Source organism: Ranitomeya variabilis, chromosome 2 (genome assembly GCF_051348905.1).
Source record: "Ranitomeya variabilis isolate aRanVar5 chromosome 2, aRanVar5.hap1, whole genome shotgun sequence".
NCBI lineage: Eukaryota > Metazoa > Chordata > Amphibia > Anura > Dendrobatidae > Ranitomeya > Ranitomeya variabilis.
In genome coordinates, this window is record NC_135233.1 from 895,046,380 (window position 1) to 895,068,636 (window position 22,257).

The 22,257-nt window shown below is 45.8% G+C and overlaps 1 protein-coding gene across 2 annotated transcripts in view; it reads left to right on the forward strand.

Annotated features, from left to right (window-relative positions):
• Nucleotides 1–17,740: 17,740 nt before the first annotated feature.
• The window catches only part of ZMAT3 (zinc finger matrin-type 3), an 84,233-nt gene continuing 79,716 nt past the window's right edge, over nt 17,741–22,257 (forward strand). Inside the window, exon 1 of one of the 2 annotated variants that reach the window (XM_077290497.1) lies at nt 17,741–17,947. The gene's annotated coding sequence lies outside the window, so the exon portion shown is untranslated. The remainder of the gene's footprint in view (nt 17,948–22,257) is intronic. The other variant, XM_077290496.1, reaches the window with a different exon arrangement.

Below are 22,257 nucleotides of genomic sequence, written 5' to 3' on the forward strand. Positions count from 1 at the left end.
GAGTCATCTCTGAGGTACATTCTTCTGCATTGGCAGGTCATCCCGGAATTTTTGGTACCAGGGATTTGGTGGCAAGATCCTTCTGGTGGCCTTCCCTGTCACGAGATGTGCGAGTCTTTGTGCAGTCATGTGACGTTTGTGCTCGGGCCAAGTCTTGTAGTTCTCGGGCTAGCGGACTGCTGTTGCCCTTGCCTATTCCTAAGAGGCCTTGGACACACATCTCGATGGATTTTATTTCAGATCTGCCTGTTTCCCAGAAGATGTCTGTCATCTGGGTGGTCTGTGACCGTTTCTCTAAAATGGTCCATTTGGTTCCTCTGCCCAAGTTGCCTTCATCTTCTGAGTTGGTTCCTCTGTTTTTTCAGAATGTTGTCCGATTGCACGGTATTCCTGAGAATATTGTTTCTGACAGAGGTACCCAATTTGTGTCTAGATTTTGGCGGGCATTCTGTGCTAGGATGGGCATAGATTTGTCTTTTTCATCTGCTTTTCACCCTCAGACTAATGGCCAGACCGAGCGGACTAATCAGACCCTTGAGACATATCTGAGGTGTTTTGTCTCTGCTGACCAGGATGATTGGGTTGCTTTTTTGCCATTGGCAGAGTTCGCCCTCAATAATCGGGCCTGTTCTTCCACCTTGGTGTCCCCGTTTTTCTGTAATTCGGGGTTTCACCCTCGATTTTCCTCCGGTCAGGTGGAATCCTCGGATTGTCCTGGAGTGGATGCGGTGGTGGAGAGATTGCATCACATCTGGGGGCAGGTTATGGACAATTTGAAGTTGTCCCAGGAGAAGACTCAGCGTTTTGCCAACCGTCATCGTCGTGTTGGTTCTCGGCTTTGTGTTGGAGATTTAGTGTGGTTGTCTTCTCGTTTTGTCCCTATGAGGGTCTCTTCTCCTAAGTTTAAACCTCGGTTCATCGGCCCTTATAGAATATTGGAGATTCTTAATCCTGTTTCTTTCCGTTTGGACCTCCCTGCGTCCTTTTCCATTCATAACGTTTTTCATCGGTCGTTATTGCGCAGGTATGAGGTACCTGTTGTACCTTCAGTTGAGCCTCCTGCTCCGGTGTTGGTTGAGGGTGAGTTGGAGTACGTTGTGGAGAAAATTTTGGACTCTCGTGTTTCCAGACGGAAACTCCAGTATCTGGTCAACTGGAAGGGTTACGGCCAGGAGGATAATTCTTGGGTCAATGCATCTGATGTTCATGCTTCTGATCTTGTTCGTGCCTTCCATAGGGCTCATCCTGGTCGCCCTGGTGGATCTGGTGAGGGTTCGGTGCCCCCTCCTTGAGGGGGGGGTACTGTTGTGAATTTGGATTCTGGGCTCCCCCGGTGGCCGCTTGTGGAATTGGACTTGTCATCCTCTTTCCTGTTTCACCTGGTTCCATCAGTAGTGGGTGTCGCTATTTAAGCTCATTTCTCTGGTGGTTTCTTGCCGGTCAACAATGTTATCTGATGCCTCTCAGTGCTTGTTCCTGCTTCTAGACAACTACTAGATAAGTTGGACTTTTGTCCATGTTTTGTTTTGCCTATTTGTTCCAGTTCACAGCTGAAGTTTTGTTACTGTGTCTGGAAAGCTCTCGTTGATCAGGGATTGCTACTCTGGCGTTATGAGTTAATGCCAGAGTTTAAGGTAATCTCTGGATGGTGTTTTGTTAGTGTTTTTCTGCTGACCATGAAAGTATACTATCTGTCTTCTGCTATCTAGTAAGCGGACCTCAAATTTGCTAAGACTATTTTCCTGCTGCGTTTGTTGTTTCATCTGAACTCACCGTCATTATATGTGGGGGGCTACTGTCTTCTTTGGAATATTTCTCTAGAGGTGAGCCAGGTCTTATATTTCCCTCTGCTAGCTATTTAGGTCTTAGGCCAGAGCTGGGCATCTAGCGATAAATAGGAAATGCTACCTGGCTATTTCTAGTTGCGCGGCAGGCTTAGTTCATGGTCAGTATAGTTCCATCTTCCGAGAGCTTGTCCCTCTATAGGCTTGCTATGATCTCTGCCTGCAGAGATCATGACACCTGTGTACGCGGATGCGAGGATAAGTACTTCCTTTTTCTAACCAGAGTCTCATGTAGGGTGAGCTGGACTGGAGAGCTGGAGATCGTGGAACTTTCGGGTGTGCCGGTGTACATGGCAGACTGAGAGACGGTTGGAGACGGTATTGTTTCCGCCGGTGCCCTAGATGCAATATTTCCTCCTACAAAACTGGTGGTTCCCTGACCCTGACTGCTTTTGGCTGGCAAAGAAACCTGCACAGATACTGCCGGTGGTGCGGAAAATGGTGGCCTTACAGTGACGGAAGGGATGTTGCGTTGCTGACTAGCTTCATTGGCCGAGGGTGCTACAACCTTAAGGGACGTTTGGTAGTTAGTCCAGGCTTGAAAATGCATGGTGGTTAAGTGTCTATGCATGCAACTAGTATTTAGACTTTTCAGATTCTGACCTCTGCTTAAGCTAGTTGAACATTTTTGACAGATGACTTTGCGCTGATCAGTTGGATGTTGTTTAAAAAAATGCCAGACTGCACTCTTCCTAGCATCGGATCCCTTTTCAGGGATTGCAGACTGAGCTTTAACCGGATGGCCACGCTGTCCTCCAACAGGTTTTGGCTTTGACACGCGTTTTGGGCCAGATACGGGCCCGGCAGATGGAACCTGTTGCGATGTTGATGCCTGCTGCGGCCCCTCCTCCACCTCCGCTTCTGAACTACTGCCGCCTGCACCCTGTTCCCCCAATGGCTGCCAATCGGGGTCAATAACTGGGTCATCTATTACCTCCTCTTCGAGCTCGTGTGCAACTTCGTCTGTGTCACTGTGTCGGTCGGTGGTATAGCGTTCGTGGCGGGGCAACATAGTCTCATCAGGGTCTGATTGTGGATCTGTACCCTGAGAGGGCAATGTGGTGGTCTGAGTCAAAGGAGCAGCATAGTACTCTGGCTGTGGCTGTGCATCAGTGCACTCCATGTCAGAATATACTTGTAATGGGCATGGCCTGTTAAATGTTTCACTTTCTAAGCCAGGGACGGTATGTGTAAAGAGCTCCATGGAGTGACCCGTTGTGTCGCCTGCTGCATCCTTCTCTCTTGTTGTAGTTTTTGCTGAGGAGGACAAGGAAGCGACTTGTCCCTGACCGTGAACATCCACAAGCGACGCGCTGCTTTTACATTTACCAGTTTCGGAAGAGGAGGCAAAAGAGCTAGAGGCTGAGTCTGCAATGTAAGCCAAAACTTGCTGTTGCTGCTCCGCCTTTAAAAGCGGTTTTCCTACTCCCAGAAAAGAGAGCGTTCGAGGCCTTGTGTAGCCTGACGACGAAACTGGCTCCACAGCTCCAGACTTAGGTGGAATATTTTTATCCCCACGACCACCTGATGCTCCACTACCACTACCATCATTACCAGCTGACAATGAACGCCCACGACGACCTCTTGCACCAGACTTCCTCATTGTTTTAAAATCTTAACCAAAGTAACTTTATTTGTTGCTGTCAAACAACTTACACGGTGAGCTATAACTTCAGTATGATTTCAATATCCCTTAACAGGTTGGTGAGACCACAAGGAAAATCAGGCACAATGTTACACACTCTGTTTTCTGTGGCACAAAATCACAGAGATGACACACACGCAGGACTGTCACTCAAGCACTAATGTCAATATTAATCTCCCACCTAATTTATTTATTTTTTTTTTTCAGGGAGACTTTAGAAACCAAATAATATTAAAAAAACCAAAAAAATAAATAGGCTTTCTATGGCCCACTGAATGAGAGAGAGGTGGCACACCCAGGAGTCAAGACTGGCACACAAGCTGAAAGGGCAATATTACTCTCCCACTGTTTTTTTTTTTTTTTTTTTTTTTTTCAGGGAGACTTTAGAAACCAAATAATAAGAAAAAAAATAAATAAATAAATAGGCTTTCTATAGCCCACTGAATGAGAGATAGCACACACAGCAGTGGCACACAAGCCCTGACTGAGGCCAATATTTTTCTCCCACTGATTGATGTAGTGTTTTTGTGTTGAGGTAGATTTTAGAACACAAATCAAGGGAAAAAAAAAAAAATGCTTTCTATGGCCCACTGAATGAGAGAGAGAGGTGGCACACCCAGGAGTCAAGACTGGCACACAAGCTGAAAGGGCAATATTACTCTCCCACTGTTTTTTTATGTATTTTTTGTTTTTTAAGGGAGACTTTAGAATCCCAATAATATTTAAAAAAATAAATAAATAGACTTTCTATGGCCCACTGAATGAGAGAGGTGGCACACCCAGGAGTCAAGACTGGCACACAAGCTGAAAGGGCAATATTACTCTCCCACTGTTTTTTTATGTATTTTTTGTTTTTTAAGGGAGACTTTAGAAACCCAATAATATTTAAAAAAATAAATAAATAGGCTTTCTATGGCCCACTGAATGAGAGAGGTGGCACACCCAGGAGTCAAGACTGGCACACAAGCTGAAAGGGCAATATTACTCTCCCACTGTTTTTTTAAGTTTTTTTTTTTTTATTTTCAGGGAGACTTTAGAAACCAAATAATATTAAAAAAACCAAAAAAATAAATAGGCTTTCTATGGCCCACTGAATGAGAGAGAGGTGGCACACCCAGGAGTCAAGACTGGCACACAAGCTGAAAGGGCAATATTACTCTCCCACTGTTTTTTTTTTTTTTTTTTTTTTTTCAGGGAGACTTTAGAAACCAAATAATAAGAAAAAAAAATAAATAAATAAATAGGCTTTCTATAGCCCACTGAATGAGAGATAGCACACACAGCAGTGGCACACAAGCCCTGACTGAGGCCAATATTTTTCTACCACTGATTGATGTAGTGTTTTTGTGTTGAGGTAGATTTTAGAACACAAATCAAGGAAAAAAAAAATGCTTTCTATGGCCCACTGAATGAGAGAGGTGGCACACCCAGGAGTCAAGACTGGCACACAAGCTGAAAGGGCAATATTACTCTCCCACTGTTTTTTTATGTATTTTTTGTTTTTTTAAGGGAGACTTTAGAAACCCAATAATATTTAAAAAAATAAATAAATAGGCTTTCTATGGCCCACTGAATGAGAGAGGTGGCACACCCAGGAGTCAAGACTGGCACACAAGCTGAAAGGGCAATATTACTCTCCCACTGTTTTTTTAAGTTTTTTTTTTTTTATTTTCAGGGAGACTTTAGAAACCAAATAATATTAAAAAAACCAAAAAAATAAATAGGCTTTCTATGGCCCACTGAATGAGAGAGAGGTGGCACACCCAGGAGTCAAGACTGGCACACAAGCTGAAAGGGCAATATTACTCTCCCACTGTTTTTTTTTTTTTTTTTTTTTTTCAGGGAGACTTTAGAAACCAAATAATAAGAAAAAAAATAAATAAATAAATAGGCTTTCTATAGCCCACTGAATGAGAGATAGCACACACAGCAGTGGCACACAAGCCCTGACTGAGGCCAATATTTTTCTCCCACTGATTGATGTAGTGTTTTTGTGTTGAGGTAGATTTTAGAACACAAATCAAGGAAAAAAAAAAATGCTTTCTATGGCCCACTGAATGAGAGAGGTGGCACACCCAGGAGTCAAGACTGGCACACAAGCTGAAAGGGCAATATTACTCTCCCACTGTTTTTTTATGTATTTTTTTTTTTTTAAGGGAGACTTTAGAAACCCAATAATATTTAAAAAAATAAATAAATAGGCTTTCTATGGCCCACTGAATGAGAGAGGTGGCACACCCAGGAGTCAAGACTGGCACACAAGCTGAAAGGGCAATATTACTCTCCCACTGTTTTTTTAAGTTTTTTTTTTTTTATTTTCAGGGAGACTTTAGAAACCAAATAATATTAAAAAAACCAAAAAAATAAATAGGCTTTCTATGGCCCACTGAATGAGAGAGAGGTGGCACACCCAGGAGTCAAGACTGGCACACAAGCTGAAAGGGCAATATTACTCTCCCACTGTTTTTTTTTTTTTTTTTTTTTCAGGGAGACTTTAGAAACCAAATAATAAGAAAAAAAATAAATAAATAAATAGGCTTTCTATAGCCCACTGAATGAGAGATAGCACACACAGCAGTGGCACACAAGCCCTGACTGAGGCCAATATTTTTCTCCCACTGATTGATGTAGTGTTTTTGTGTTGAGGTAGATTTTAGAACACAAATCAAGGAAAAAAAAAAAAAATGCTTTCTATGGCCCACAATTAGAGAGAGAGAGGTGGCACACCCAGGAGTCAAGACTGGCACACAAGCTGAAAGGGCAATATTACTCTCCCACTGTTTTTTTATGTATTTTTTGTTTTTTAAGGGAGACTTTAGAATCCCAATAATATTTAAAAAAAAAAAAAATAGACTTTCTATGGCCCACTGAATGAGAGAGGTGGCACACCCAGGAGTCAAGACTGGCACACAAGCTGAAAGGGCAATATTACTCTCCCACTGTTTTTTTAAGTTTTTTTTTTTTTTATTTTCAGGGAGACTTTAGAAACCAAATAATATTAAAAAAACCAAAAAAATAAATAGGCTTTCTATGGCCCACTGAATGAGAGAGAGGTGGCACACCCAGGAGTCAAGACTGGCACACAAGCTGAAAGGGCAATATTACTCTCCCACTGTTTTTTTTTTTTTTTTTTTTTCAGGGAGACTTTAGAAACCAAATAATAAGAAAAAAAATAAATAAATAAATAGGCTTTCTATGGCCCACTGAATAAGAGATAGCACACACAGCAGTGGCACACAAGCCCTGACTGAGGCCAATATTTTTCTACCACTGATTGATGTAGTGTTTTTGTGTTGAGGTAGAATTTAGAACACAAATCACGGAAAAAATAAATAGGCTTTCTATGGCCCACTCAGTGAGACAAACAAACAAAAAAGATAGCTGTGCAGAAAGGAACAAGAGGATATGTGCTTTGAAAAAAGCAGTTGGTTTCCACAGTGGCGTACACACAGCAATACAGCTATCACGGAGCCTTCTAGGGCAGCCCAATGAGCTACAGCGCTGAGGAAAAAAAAAAAAAAATAGCTTCCACTGTTCCTGCACACCGAAGGTGGTGTTGGACAGTGGAAATCGCTACAGCACAAGCGGTTTGGTGGTTAGTGGACCCTGCCTAACGCTCTCCCTGCTTCTGACGAAGCGGCAGCAACCTGTCCCTAAGCTCAGATCAGCAGCAGTAAGATGGCGGTCGGCGGGAACGCCCCTTTATAGCCCCTGTGACGCCGCAGACAGCAAGCCAATCACTGCAATGCCCTTCTCTAAGATGGTGGGGACCAGGATCTATGTCATCACGCTGCCCACACTCTGCGTTCACCTTCATTGGCTGAGAAATGGCGCTTTTCGCGTCATTGAAACGCGACTTTGGCGCGAAAGTCGCGTACCGCATGGCCGACAAGCACAGGGGTCGGATCGGGTTTCATGAGACGCCGACTTAGCCAAAAGTCGGCGACTTTTGAAAATGATCGACCCATTTCGCTCAACCCTACTGATAACACGTTCAAACAGGTGCCATTACTACAGGTAATGAGTGGAGGACAGAGGAGCCTCTTAAAGAAGAAGTCACAGGTCTGTGAGAGCCAGAAATCCTGCATGTTTTTAGGTGACCAAATGCTTATTTTGGACCATAATTTGCAAAATAAATCTTGCCAAATCAGACAATGTGATTTTCGGGATTTGTTTTCTCATTTTGACTCTGATAGTTGTGGGCTATCTACTGTATGATGTCAATTACAGGCCTCTCTCATCTTTTAAAGTGGGAGAATTTGCACAATTGGTGGCTGACTAAATACTATTTCCCCATTGTATCTATCCATATAGCAGAGACATTTATAATAATAATAATCTTTATTTTTATATAGCGCTGACATTTTCTGCAGCGCTTTAGTTTGCACACATTATCATCGTTGTCCCCGATGGGGCCCACAATCTATACAAACAGAACCCCCTAACTCAGATCAGCTCGAGGGGACTGACCGGTAACAAACATTATATACATGAAATGTGCGCTATTCAGTTAATGACAATGATGGATTATCTCTAGGTGTCATTTATCATCCAAAATCCTGCTAAATACAATATAACTGGAATATCCTTGGAGCCATTCATAAATCTATTTAACCCCTTAATACCATATGACGTACTATCACGTCAAGGTGACCTGGGACTTAATTCCCAGTGACGGTATAGTACGTCATAGTCGATCGGCCGCAATCACGGAGGGAGCGCGGCTGATCGCCGCCGGGTGTCAGCTGATTATTACAGCTGACATCAGGCACTATGTGCCAGGAGCGGTCAAGGCACATTAACCCCCCTGGAACACTGCGATTAAACATGATTGCAGCATTCCGGCGGCATAGGGAAGCATCGCGCAGGGAGGGGGCTCCCTGCGTGCTTCCCTGAGACCCTCGGAACAATGAGATGTGATCGCGTTGTTCAGAGGGTCTCCTACCTCCTCCTCCCTGCAGGCCCCGGATCCAAAATGGCCGCGGGGCTCCTTCCGGGTCCTGCAGGGAGGTGGCTTGCAAGCGCTAATCTGACACAGTGCATTGCTTTGATAATATATAGTGATGTCCCCCCCTTGGGCAATGTTATAAAGTAATAAAAAAATATTTACATGTGAAAAAAAACAAACAAAAATTCCTAAATAAAGAAAAAAAATATTGTTCCAATAAATACATTTGTTTATCTAAATTAAAAAAACAATAAAAGTACACATATTTAGTATCGCTGCGTCCATAACAACCCGACCTATTAAACTATGCAACTAGTTAACCCCTTTAGTGAACACCGTAAAAAAAAAGAGGCAAAAAACAACCGCCGAACAAAAAGTGGAATAACACGAGATCAAAAAGACAGATATAAATAACCATGGTACCGCTCAAAACATCATCTTGCCCCGCAAAAAACGAGCCGCCATACAGCATCATCAGCAAAAAAATAAAAAAGTTATAGTCCTCAGAATAAAGCGATGAAAAAAAAAAAATAATTTTTTATATAAAATAGTTTTTATCGTATAAAAGCGCCAAAGTAAATTATTAAAAAAATTATATGAATGAGGTATCGCTGTAATCAAACTGACACGAAGAATGTAACTGCTTTATCAATTTTAGCAAACGTGGAACGGTATAAACGCCCCCCCAAAAGAAATTTATGAATAGCTGGTTTTTGGTCATTCTGCCTCACAAAAATCTAAATAAAAAGCGATCAAAAAATGTCACGTTCCCGAAAATGGTACCAATAAAAACGTCAACTCGTCCCGCAAAAAACAAGACCTCACATGACTCTGTGGACCAAAATATGGAAAAATTATAGCTCTCAAAATGTGGAGACGCAAACATTTTTTACAATAAAAAGCATTTTTTAGTGTGTGACAGCTGCCAATCATAAAAATCCGCTAAAAAAGAACCTGTCACCCCAAAATCGATGGTGAGGTAAGCTCACCGTCATCAAGGTCTTATCTACAGCATTCTGTAATGCTGTAGATATGCCGCCAATGTTACCTGAAAGAGGAGAAAAAGACGTTAGATTATACTCACCCAGGGGCGGTCCAGCTCCGATGGGCATCTCAGGTCCGGTACAGCGCCTCCCATTTTCATTCAATGACGTCCTCTTCTGGCCTTCACGCCGCGGCTCCGGCGCAGGCGTATTTTGTCTGCTCTGTTGAGGGCAGAGCAAAGTACTGCAGTGCGCAGGCGCCGGAAAGGTCAGAGAGGCCCGGCGCCTGCGCACTGCAGTACTTTGCTCTGCCCTTAACAGGGCAGACAAAGTATGCCTGCGCCGGAGCTGCGGCGTGAAGACCAGAAGAGGACGTCATGGAATGAAGATGGGAGGCGCTGGAGCGGACCTGAGACACCCATTTGACTGGACCGCAGCGGGACCGCCACTGGGTGAGTATAATCTAACCTATTTTTCTCCTCTTTCAGGTAACATCGGGGGCTTATCTACAGCATTACAGAATGCTGTAGATAAGTCCCTGATGACGGTGAGCTTATCTCACCATCGATTTTGAGGGTGACAGGTTCCCTTTAAAGTTAGGGTTGGGGCTAATGTTAGGGTTGGGGCTAAAGTTAGGGTTGGGGCTAAAGTTAGGGTTGGGGCTAAAGTTAGGGTTAGGGTTGGGGCTAAAGTTAGAATTTGGATTACATTTACGGTTGGGATTAGGGTTAGGGGTGTGGTTAGGGTTATGGTTGGGATTAGGGTTAGGGGTGTGTTGGAGTTAGGGGTGTGGTTAGGGTTGGGATTAGGGTTAGGGGTGCATTGGGTTTAGGGGTGTGTTGGGGTTAGGGGAGTGGTTGGAATTAGGGGCATGTTCGGGTTAGGGGTGTGGTTAGGGTTGGGATTAGGGGTGTGTTTGGGTTTCAGTTAGAATAGGGGGGTTTCCACTGTTTAGGCACATCAGGGGCTCTCCAAACACAATAATATTATGAGAAACAGGGTGCACTCAAGCCATATATGAGAATTAGTTTAAGGCGTGCAGAGCCAAGTCCAATGATATATAACCTGAACTGGAAAAAGAGAAAGAATGGACTACAAAGCGGCTCGCACAACCATATATATTATGAAAATACAAAAAATGTTTATTCAAAACACCACAACACAACAAATAAAAACATTAAAAACACAGTATCTAGTATAAATCACCCACATATAATTATATAAATCAAATAGGAGAAAAGACCCCAAATGACTGTATCACAAATATCATGTCACGGACTCAATTAAACACCAGGTATAGTATCTCAGAATGTCATGGCGGCTAAATCAAAAAACCCCCATAAATGTAATCATACATAATAGAGAAGACACCCCTAAATTAGAGTCTGGATGAACAAATGAACAATAATAAGGTATAAACCTATACAGACCTAAAGGGTGACATAATGCCAAATAGTCAATCTATATGGCTAAATAGCAAAGGAGCTGAGCCGTCACCCAAACCTCAACCAACCAAGAGGTCCTACATGAGAGTCCAAGTCAGATGTCCGGCATGTGGATACAGAGAAATCGGGTGATAAGCAGACACCCCACGCGTATCGCCGCCGCAGCGGCTTCGTCAGGGGAAGTGGGTGTAGTGGTGTTAAGAACCTATATATATACAGACCAATCATCGTCCGGAGTGTATACAGCTGGGTCGCCGCCATGCAGGAGGCGGAAGTGAGGAGGCGCGCGCTGACCGTATAGAGGGCAGAATAGACGCCGGAAGTATAAGGGGTCTCCATGGAGATGAGCGGCGTCTGCGCAAAGCCGACTCAATATTGAGTCGCATTGCGCAAGCGTCCCAGGAAACATAACCGGACCCAGGGAGATGGGCCGACCGGAGCGAGAACGGGGAAGGAGGGGAGGAAAGGGAAAGGAAAAAGAGGACAAACGAGAAAGGGGCCATAACGGCTAAGTGAGAAATGCAATGGCTGGAGCAAAAGCCCAGGAGACAATATGGCTGTAAAATCAGTGGGGCACCTGAGGGATAAGGTAAGGTTAGATGGAAAATACATATCAAGTAAAACATACACATATATATAGAAATGGCAAACTATGGATATGAAATAAAATCAAGTAGTCTATGCAACAAATAAGGCAATAGAGTAAACCCCGGAAATAAATATATATATCCCGGTACAGTCTGGATACAGATCCACAGCCATATAAAATATATACATGTGTATGAATGAACAAGCCGAACATATCTCACATGCAACCATATCTACCATCATATCCACAGTACAACTGGACATGAGTGATGCACTCAATATTGAGTCGGCTTTGCGCAGACGCCGCTCATCTCCATGGAGACCCCTTATACTTCCGGCGTCTATTCTTCCCTCTATACGGTCAGCGCGCGCCTCCTCACTTCCGCCTCCTGCATGGCGGCGACCCAGCTGTATACACTCCGGACGATGATTGGTCTGTATATATATAGGTTCTTACCACCACTACACCCACTTCCCCTGACGAAGCCGCTGCGGCGGCGATACGCGTGGGGTGTCTGCTTATCACCCGATTTCTCTGTATCCACATGCCGGACATCTGACTTGGACTCTCATGTAGGACCTCTTGGTTGGTTGAGGTTTGGGTGACGGCTCAGCTCCTTTGCTATTTAGCCATATAGATTGACTATTTGGCATTATGTCACCCTTTAGGTCTGTATAGGTTTATACCTTATTATTGTTCATTTGTTCATCCAGACTCTAATTTAGGGGTGTCTTCTCTATTATGTATGATTACATTTATGGGGGTTTTTTGATTTAGCCGCCATGACATTCTGAGATACTATACCTGGTGTTTAATTGAGTCCGTGACATGATATTTGTGATACAGTCATTTGGGGTCTTTTCTCCTATTTGATTTATATAATTATATGTGGGTGATTTATACTAGATACTGTGTTTTTAATGTTTTTATTTGTTGTGTTGTGGTGTTTTGAATAAACATTTTTTGTATTTTCATAATATATATGGTTGTGCGAGCCGCTTTGTAGTCCATTCTTTCTCTTTTTCCAGTTCGGGCTCTCCAAACACGACATGGTGTCCGATCTCAATTCCAGCCAATTCTGCGTTGAAAAAGTAAAACAGTGCTCCTTCTCTTCCGAGCTCTCCCATGCGCCCAAACAGGGGTTTACCCCAACATATGGGGTATCAGCGTACTCAGGACAATTTGGACAACAACTTTTGGGGTCCAATTTCTCCTGTTACCCTAGGGAAAATACAAAACTGGGGGCTAAAAAATAATTTTTGTGGAAAAAAAAGAATTTTTATTTTCATGGCTCTACGTCGTTATAAACTGTAGTGAAACACTTGGGGGTTCAAAGTTCTCACAATACATCTAGATAAGTTCCTTGGGAGATCTAGTTTCCAATATGGGGTCACTTGTGGGGGGTTTCTACTGTTTAGGTACATCAGGGGCTCTGCAAATGCAACGTGATGCCTGCAGACCAATCCATCTAAGTCTGCATTCCAAACGGTGCTCCTTCCCTTCCAAGCTCTGCCATGCGCCCAAACGGTGGTTCCCCCCCACATATGGGGTACCAGCGTACTCAGGACAAATTGGACAACTTTTGGGGTTCAATTTCTCCTGTTACCCTTGGGAAAATACAAAACTGGGGGCTAAAAATAATTTTTCTGGAAAAAAAAATGAATTTTTACTTTCACGGCTCTGCGTTATAAACTGTAGTAAAACACTTAGAGGTTCAAAGTTCTCACAACACATCTAGGTAAGTACCATAGGGGGTCTTCTTTCCAAAATGGTGTCACTTGTGGGGGGTTTCAATGTTTAGGCACATCAGGGGCTCTCCAAATGCGACATGGTGTCCTATCTCAATTCCAGTTAATTTTGCATTGAAAAGTCAAATGGCGCTCCTTTCCTTCCGAGCTCTGCCATGCGCCCAAACAGTGGTTTACCCTTACATATGGGGTATCAGCGTACTCAGGACAAATTGCATAACAATTTTTGGGGTCCAATTTCTTCTGTTACCCTTGGGAAAATAAAAAATTGGGGGCGAAATATCATTTTTGTGAAAAAATATGATTTTTTATTTTTACTGCTCTGCATTATAAACTTCTGTGAAGCACTCAGTGGGTTAAAATGCTCACCACACATCTAGGTAAGTTCCTTAGGGGGTCTACTTTCCATATTAGTGTCAATTGTGGGGAGTTTCAATGGTTAGGCACATCAGGGGTTCTATAAACCCGACATGGTATCCCATCTCAATTCCAGTCAATTTTGCATTAAAAAGTCAAAAGGCGCTCCTTCCCTTCCGAGCTCTGCCATGTGCCCAAACAGTGGTTTACCCCCACATATCGGGTATCACCGTACTCAGGACAAATTGTACAACAACTTTTGGGGTCCAATTTCTCCTGTTACTCTTGGTAAAATAAAAAAAATTGGAGCTGAAATAAATTTTTTGTGAAAAAAAGTTAAATGTTCATTTTTTTTTAAACATTCCAAAAATTCCTGTGAAACCCCTGAAGGGCTAATAAACTTCTTGAATATGGTTTTGAGCACCTTGAGGGGTGCAGTTTTTAGAACGGTGTTACACTTGGGTATTTTCTATCATATAGACCCCTCAAAGTGACTTCAAATGTGATGTGGTCCCTAAAAAAATGGTGTTGTAAAAATGAGAAATTGCTGGTCAACTTTTAACCTTTATAACTCCCTAATAAATAAAAATGTTGGTTCCAAAATTGTGCTGATGTAAAGTAGACATGTGGGAAATGTTACTTATTAAGTATTTTGCGTGACATATCTCTGTGATTTAAGGGCATAAAAATTCAAAGTTGGAAAATTGCAAAATTTTCACCAAATTTCTGCCTTTTTCACGAATAAACGCAGGTAATATCAAAGAAATTTTACCACTATCATGAAATAGAATATGTTATGAGAAGACAATGTCAGAATCATCAGGATCCGTTGAAGCGTTCCAGAGTTATAACCTCATAAAGAGACAGTGGTCAGAATTGTAAAAATTTGCCCGGTCATTAACGCGCAAACCACCCTTGGGGGTTAAGGGGTTAAAGGATACCTGTTGCTAGGTCAAAAGAGGCCAGTGTTTGCCCTTGTCATATTCCTGCTATTCCCGTGTATTCCAGTTTTTTTTTAAATAAATCCACTAAATCCAGAGATACGGGTCATTTTATTTAGTGTTGCCTGTAATAATGCAGAGAAGCCTACAGACCCCCCAGAGAATCCTATGAGCGTCGCCCCCTGGAAAGATCATAAAAATTAGCACAAAATTAAAAAAGCCCATATCTCTGGAACCGTTTGGTGGATTTACAAGTAACAAAAATGGAATTCTTAGAGGATCTGCGGGAATAAAAGAAGAGCAAAACCTAACCACTTTTGACATGGCGACGTGTTCTCTTGCAACATAGCAGGATTTTCACATGCTCCAGACGCTTCAATATACAGAATGCTAAATGGCTATATTCTCCCCAAAGAAATACTGTAGGTGAAGCTAAAAAAAAAGATGAATCATAAATAACACAAAACAATATTTTCCACAATGTGATATTCTGGTGCTATTCTCCGAGAAGCAGTGTTCTGTTCACACGTTACCAGAAGTGACACTGATGGAAGCACGGATTCTGCACATAAATCCTCATCATTCCACATGCTGTACATGTAATAGGATTTTTGTAACCCCAATAATATGCAAAGGAAATTTTCCAGGTGGAAATAAGTGCGTTTTTGCCTGAAATAGGCTGCACCATAGAGTATTAGCCCCATCAATTGGCAATGAGGCTAATGCTCGGGCAGATCTCCTGTCCACCCAGAGCAGATTGTAATACATACATATGAAAGGGTCTGTAGGGAGAATAACCTGGCAGTACGATGCCACCCAGGCCCGCACAGAGCGCCAAACTGTGCACAAGGGACAAGGAGACCTTTATATCGCCTCCTACACATAGTATGCACTGCTATAATCCAGGGTACAAGATATTACCATTTACTAGTGGCAGCTGCCAAAATATTAGGCAGCACTGAACACAAAGCTGGTGAGAGAATAATAATAATCATAGAAGGATCATCTTTATTCTCATTTGCACAAGGGAAGACTTGAAGCAATGGGATGAAACTGAATGGGAAGAGACAGATTAGATATTAGAAAAAACTTTTTGACAGTGAGGGTGATCAATGAGTGGAACAGGCTGCCATGAGAGGTGGTGAGTTCTCCTTCCATGGAACACTTCACACAGAGGCCGGACAGACATCTGTCTGGGATGATTTCGTGAATCCTGCTTTGAGCAGGGGTTGGACCAGATGACCCAGGAGGTCCCTTCCAACTCTAACATTCTATGAATAATATTACTAAAGCAGGTAACAATACATACTACTACCAATAATAGTTATAAGATGCTGCTGCCCTCCATCATGCCCCTATGACTCCATGTGCCAGGGGCACAGCATTAGCCCGTATGGCACAGTACACCGCTGCTGCCCTCCATCATGCCCCTATGACTCCATGTGCCAGGGGCACAGCATTAGCCCGTATGGCACAGTACACCGCTGCTGCCCTCCATCATGCCCCTATGACTCCATGTGCCAGGGGAACAGCAATAGCCCGTATGGCACAGTACACCGCTGCTGCCCTCCATCATGTGCCTGTGACTCCATGTGCCAGGGGCACAGCATTAGCCCGTATGGCACAGTACACCGCTGCTGCCCTCCATCATGCCCCTATGACTCCATGTGCCAGGGGCACAGCATTAGCCCGTATGGCACAGTACACCGCTGCTGCCCTCCATCATGCCCCTATGACTCCATGTGCCAGGGGAACAGCAATAGCCCGTATGGCACAGTACACCGCTGCTGCCCTCCATCATGCCCCTATGACTCCATGTGCCAGGGGCACAGCATTAGCCCGTATGGCAAAGTACACCGCTGCTGCCCTCCATCATGCCCCTATGACTCCATGTGCCAGGGGAACAGCAATAGCCCGTATGGCACAGTACACCGCTGCTGCCCTCCATCATGCCCCTATGACTCCATATGCCAGGGGCACAGCATTAGCCCGTATGGCAAAGTACACTGCTGCTGCCCTCCATCATGTGCCTGTGACTCCATGTGCCAGGGGCACAGCAATAGCCCGTATGGCACAGTACACCACTGCTGCCCTCCATCATGCCCCTATGACTCCATGTGCCAGGGGCACAGCAATAGCCCGTATGGCACAGTACACCGCTGCTGCCCTCCATCATGCCCCTATGACTCCATGTGCCAGGGGCACAGCATTACCCCTTATGGCACAGTACACCGCTGCTGCCCTCCATCATGCCCCTATGACTCCATGTGCCAGGGGCACAGCAATAGCCCGTATGGCACAGTACACCGCTGCTGCCCTCCATCATGCCCTCTATGACTCCATATGCCAGGGGCACAGCAATAGCCCATATGGCACAGTACACCGCTGCTGCCCTCCATCATGCCCCTATGACTCCATGTGCCAGGGCACAGCATTAGCCCGTATGGCCCAGTACACCGCTGCTGCCCTCCATCATGCCCCTATGACTCCATGTGCCAGGGGCACAGCAATAGCCCGTATGGCACAGTACACCGCTGCTGCCCTCCATCATGCCCCTATGACTCCATGTGCCAGGGGCACAGCATTACCCCTTATGGCACAGTACACCGCTGCTGCCCTCCATCATGCCCCTATGACTCCATATGCCAGGGGCACAGCATTAGCCCGTATGGCACAGTACACCACTGCTGCCCTCCATCATGTGCCTGTGACTCCATGTGCCAGGGGCACAGCATTACCCCTTATGGCACAGTACACCGCTGCTGCCCTCCATCATGCCCCTATGACTCCATGTCCCTGGGCACAGCAATAGCCCGTATGGCACAGTACACCGCTGCTGCCCTCCATCATGCCCCTATGACTCCATGTGCCAGGGGCACAGCAATAGCCCGTATGGCACAGTACACCGCTGCTGCCCTCCATATGCCAGGGGCACAGCAATAGCCTGTATGGCACAGTACACCGCTGCTGCCCTCCATCATGCCCCTATGACTCCATGTCCCTGGGCACAGCAATAGCCCGTATGGCACAGTACACCGCTGCTGCCCTCCATCATGCCCCTATGACTCCATGTGCCAGGGGCACAGCAATAGCCCGTATGGCACAGTACACCGCTGCTGCCCTCCATATGCCAGGGGCACAGCAATAGCCTGTATGGCACAGTACACCGCTGCTGCCCTCTGTAGCTGCCGGGTCCCCTGAACACCTGAAGATGCCCTCACTCCCTCCACTGTCTATGGCAGGCGGCCAATGGGAGGGCAGGAGGCCCCGGAAGCTCGTTCACACAGCCAGCCGGGGAGGAGGAAGGGGCTCTGCGGCTGCTGGGAGCACAGGAGCCGCTGCAGAGGAGGAAAGCAGCCGGCGTGTGCGGGGCCTCTGGAGGATGAGCGCAAGTCCACGGGAAGCCCAAAGAGAGCGGGTCGTGAAGACTGCTCCCTGCCGCTGTGTGTGAGTAGTGCCCGCATCCTGCCCTGTCCATCCCCACATGTGTACCTACTGGTCCATAGTGCAGCATCGTATGTTACCGGGCACTGAGACGCATCATCTGTACACAGCACAGCGACGGGACTAGATCGTGCAGCGCCATGGAGCATGTTGGTGCTATATCATATGTGTTACATCTATCTATCTCTGTATCTATCTATCTATCTATCTATCTATCTATCTATCTATCTATCTATCTATCTATCACTGTCTCTGTATCTATCTATCTATCTATCTATCTATCTATCTATCTATCTATCTATCTATCTATCTCTGTATCTATCTATCTATCTATCTATCTATCTATCTATCTATCTCTGTATCTATCTATCTATCTATCTATCTATCTATCTATCTATCTATCTATCTATCTATCTATCTATCACTGTCTCTGTATCTATCTATCTATCTCTGTATCTATCTCTGTATCTATCTATCTATCTATCTATCTATCTATCTATCTATCTATTTGTTATCTATCTATTTGTTATCTATCTATCTATCTATCTATCTATCTATCTCTGTATCTATCTATCTATCTATCTATCTATTTGTTATCTATCTATTTTTTATCTATCTATCTATCCCATTCTATCTATCTAATAATATTTAGAACAAATGGCAGCACGTCTTGATTTTAGTGAATATCTGTGATTTAATTCCGACCCACATGGCCGAAACATCGCCTGCCATGTGGGTCTGAATTAAATCACAGATATTCACTAAAATCAAGGAGTGCTGCCTTTTGTTGTAAATATTATAGGACTAGATTGTGGCCCGATTCTAACGCATCGGGTATTCTAGAATATGCATGTCCCCGTAGTATATGGACAATGATTATTCCAGAATTCGCGGCAGACTGTGCCCGTCGCTGATTGGTCGAGGCAACCTTTATGACATCATCGTCGCCATGGCAACCATTATGACATCTACATCGATACTGTGCCCGTCGCTGATTGTGCCCGTCGCCTGGCGGCCTCGACCAATCAGAGAGGCGGGATTTCCATTATGACATCTATGTCGATACTGTGCCCGTCTCTGATTGGTCAAGGCCTGGCGGCCTCGACCAATCAGAGATGCGGGATTTCCAGGACAGACAGACAGAAAAACCCTTAGACAATTATATATATAGATATTTAGCATAGTGGATGGATTGCAGTGAAGGCTTGTACACCCGATAGTTGAAATTGTGCTGTTCCGCTTTTTTGTACTATCTATCTCTCTATCTATCTCTCTATCTATCTCTGTATCTATCTATCTATCTATCAATCTATCTATTTATCTATCTATCTATCTATCTATCTATCTATCTATCTATCTATCTATCTATCTATCTATCTATCTATCTATCTATCTATCTATCTATCATATATACTCGTGTATAAGGCCAGATTTTCAGCACATTTTTTTGTGCTGAAAACGCCCCCTTCGGCTTATACACAAGTCATGGTCCATAAAGCCGGAGGAGGAGGGGAGCGGCGGAGCAGCGGCAGGAGCCGGCAGCTGCGCAGGCGCTGAACGTCCCTGCATCTCCATTGTCCCGATGCAGCAGAGCTTCCTGTGCTGGGCAGTCACATGGTAACGCTCATTAAGGTAATCAATATGCGCGCGTCTCCACTCCCATAGACGTGGAGCATATATTCATTATCCTTAATGAGCGGTACCATGTGACCACTCAGCACAGGAAGAAGCTGCTGCATCGGGACAATGGAGATGCAGGGACGTTCAGCGACGGCGTGAGGAGGACAGGGGGAGCCATGCATACAAGGATGGGACGGGGGAGCCATGCATACAAGGATGGGATGGGGGGAGCTATGCATACAAGATGGGATGGGGGGGGAGCCATGCATACAAGATGGGATGGGGGGAGCCATGCATACAAGATGGGATGGGGGGAGCCATGCATACAACGAGGGGACAGGGGGAGCCGAGCCATGCATGCAACAGGGGGAGCCACACAGCAGGACAGGACGGGGGGGGGGGGGGCACACATACCGGGATAGGAATGCGGGGATAGTACATACCCAGCTTATACTTGAGTCAATAAGCTTACTCAGTTTTCCATGGCAAGATTAGATGCCTCGGCTTATACTCGGGTCGACTTACACTCGAGTATATACGGTATCCATCTATCCATCCATCCATCCATCCATCCATCCATCCATCCATCCATCTATCTATCTCAGTACCTATCTATCTCTGTATCTATCTACAGTTCAAGCTAGAAGTCTACATACACTCAGTGGCGTAACTACAAAGTTATGGGCCCCGGTGCGAACTTACAAATGGGCCCCCCCCCCCACACCTTCCCCTAGATACGCCTCGGACTGTTGCAGGAATCTCCTGCACTGCAACATGGTGTTGGGTGCCAGCACAGCCCGCACAGTGGTATATCCAGCACAGCCCGCACAGTGGTATATCCAGCACAGCCCGCACAGTGGTATATCCAGCACAGCCCGCACAGTGGTATATCCAGCACAGCCCGCACAGTGGTATATCCAGCACAGCCCACACAGTGGTATATCCAGCACAGCCCGCACAGTGGTATATAGAGCACAGCCCGCACAGTGGTATATCCAGCACAGCCCGCACAGTGGTATATCCAGCACAGCCCGCACAGTGGTATATACAGCACAGCCCGCACAGTGGTATATCCAGCACAGCCCGCACAGTGGTATATCCAGCACAGCCCGCACAGTGGTATATCCAGCACAGCCCGCACAGTGGTATATCCAGCACAGCCCGCACAGTGGTATATAGAGCACAGCCCGCACAGTGGTATATACAGCACAGCCCGCACAGTGGTATATCCAGCACAGCCCGCACAGTGGTATATCCAGCACAGCCCGCACAGTGGTATATCCAGCACAGCCCGCACAGTGGTATATCCAGCACAGCCCGCACAGTGGTATATCCAGCACAGCCCGCACAGTGGTATATAGAGCACAGCCCGCACAGTGGTATATAGAGCACAGCCCGCACAGTGGTATATCCAGCACAGCCCGCACAGTGGTATATCCAGCACAGCCCGCACAGTGGTATATCCAGCACAGCCCGCACAGTGGTATATCCAGCACAGCCCGCACAGTGGTATATCCAGCACAGCCCACACAGTGGTATATCCAGCACAGCCCGCACAGTGGTATATAGAGCACAGCCCGCACAGTGGTATATCCAGCACAGCCCGCACAGTGGTATATCCAGCACAGCCCGCACAGTGGTATATACAGCACAGCCCGCACAGTGGTATATCCAGCACAGCCCGCACAGTGGTATATCCAGCACAGCCCGCACAGTGGTATATCCAGCACAGCCCGCACAGTGGTATATCCAGCACAGCCCGCACAGTGGTATATAGAGCACAGCCCGCACAGTGGTATATACAGCACAGCCCGCACAGTGGTATATCCAGCACAGCCCGCACAGTGGTATATCCAGCACAGCCCGCACAGTGGTATATCCAGCACAGCCCGCACAGTGGTATATCCAGCACAGCCCGCACAGTGGTATATCCAGCACAGCCCGCACAGTGGTATATAGAGCACAGCCCGCACAGTGGTATATAGAGCACAGCCCGCACAGTGGTATATCCAGCACAGCCCGCACAGTGGTATATCCAGCACAGCCCGCACAGTGGTATATCCAGCACAGCCCGCACAGTGGTATATCCAGCACAGCCCGCACAGTGGTATATCCAGCACAGCCCACACAGTGGTATATCCAGCACAGCCCGCACAGTGGTATATAGAGCACAGCCCGCACAGTGGTATATCCAGCACAGCCCGCACAGTGGTATATCCAGCACAGCCCGCACAGTGGTATATACAGCACAGCCCGCACAGTGGTATATCCAGCACAGCCCGCACAGTGGTATATCCAGCACAGCCCGCACAGTGGTATATCCAGCACAGCCCGCACAGTGGTATATCCAGCACAGCCCGCACAGTGGTATATAGAGCACAGCCCGCACAGTGGTATATACAGCACAGCCCGCACAGTGGTATATCCAGCACAGCCCGCACAGTGGTATATCCAGCACAGCCCGCACAGTGGTATATCCAGCACAGCCCGCACAGTGGTATATCCAGCACAGCCCGCACAGTGGTATATACAGCACAGCCCGCACAGTGGTATATAGAGCACAGCCCGCACAGTGGTATATCCAGCACAGCCCGCACAGTGGTATATCCAGCACAGCCCGCACAGTGGTATATCCAGCACAGCCCGCACAGTGGTATATCCAGCACAGCCCGCACAGTGGTATATTCAGCACA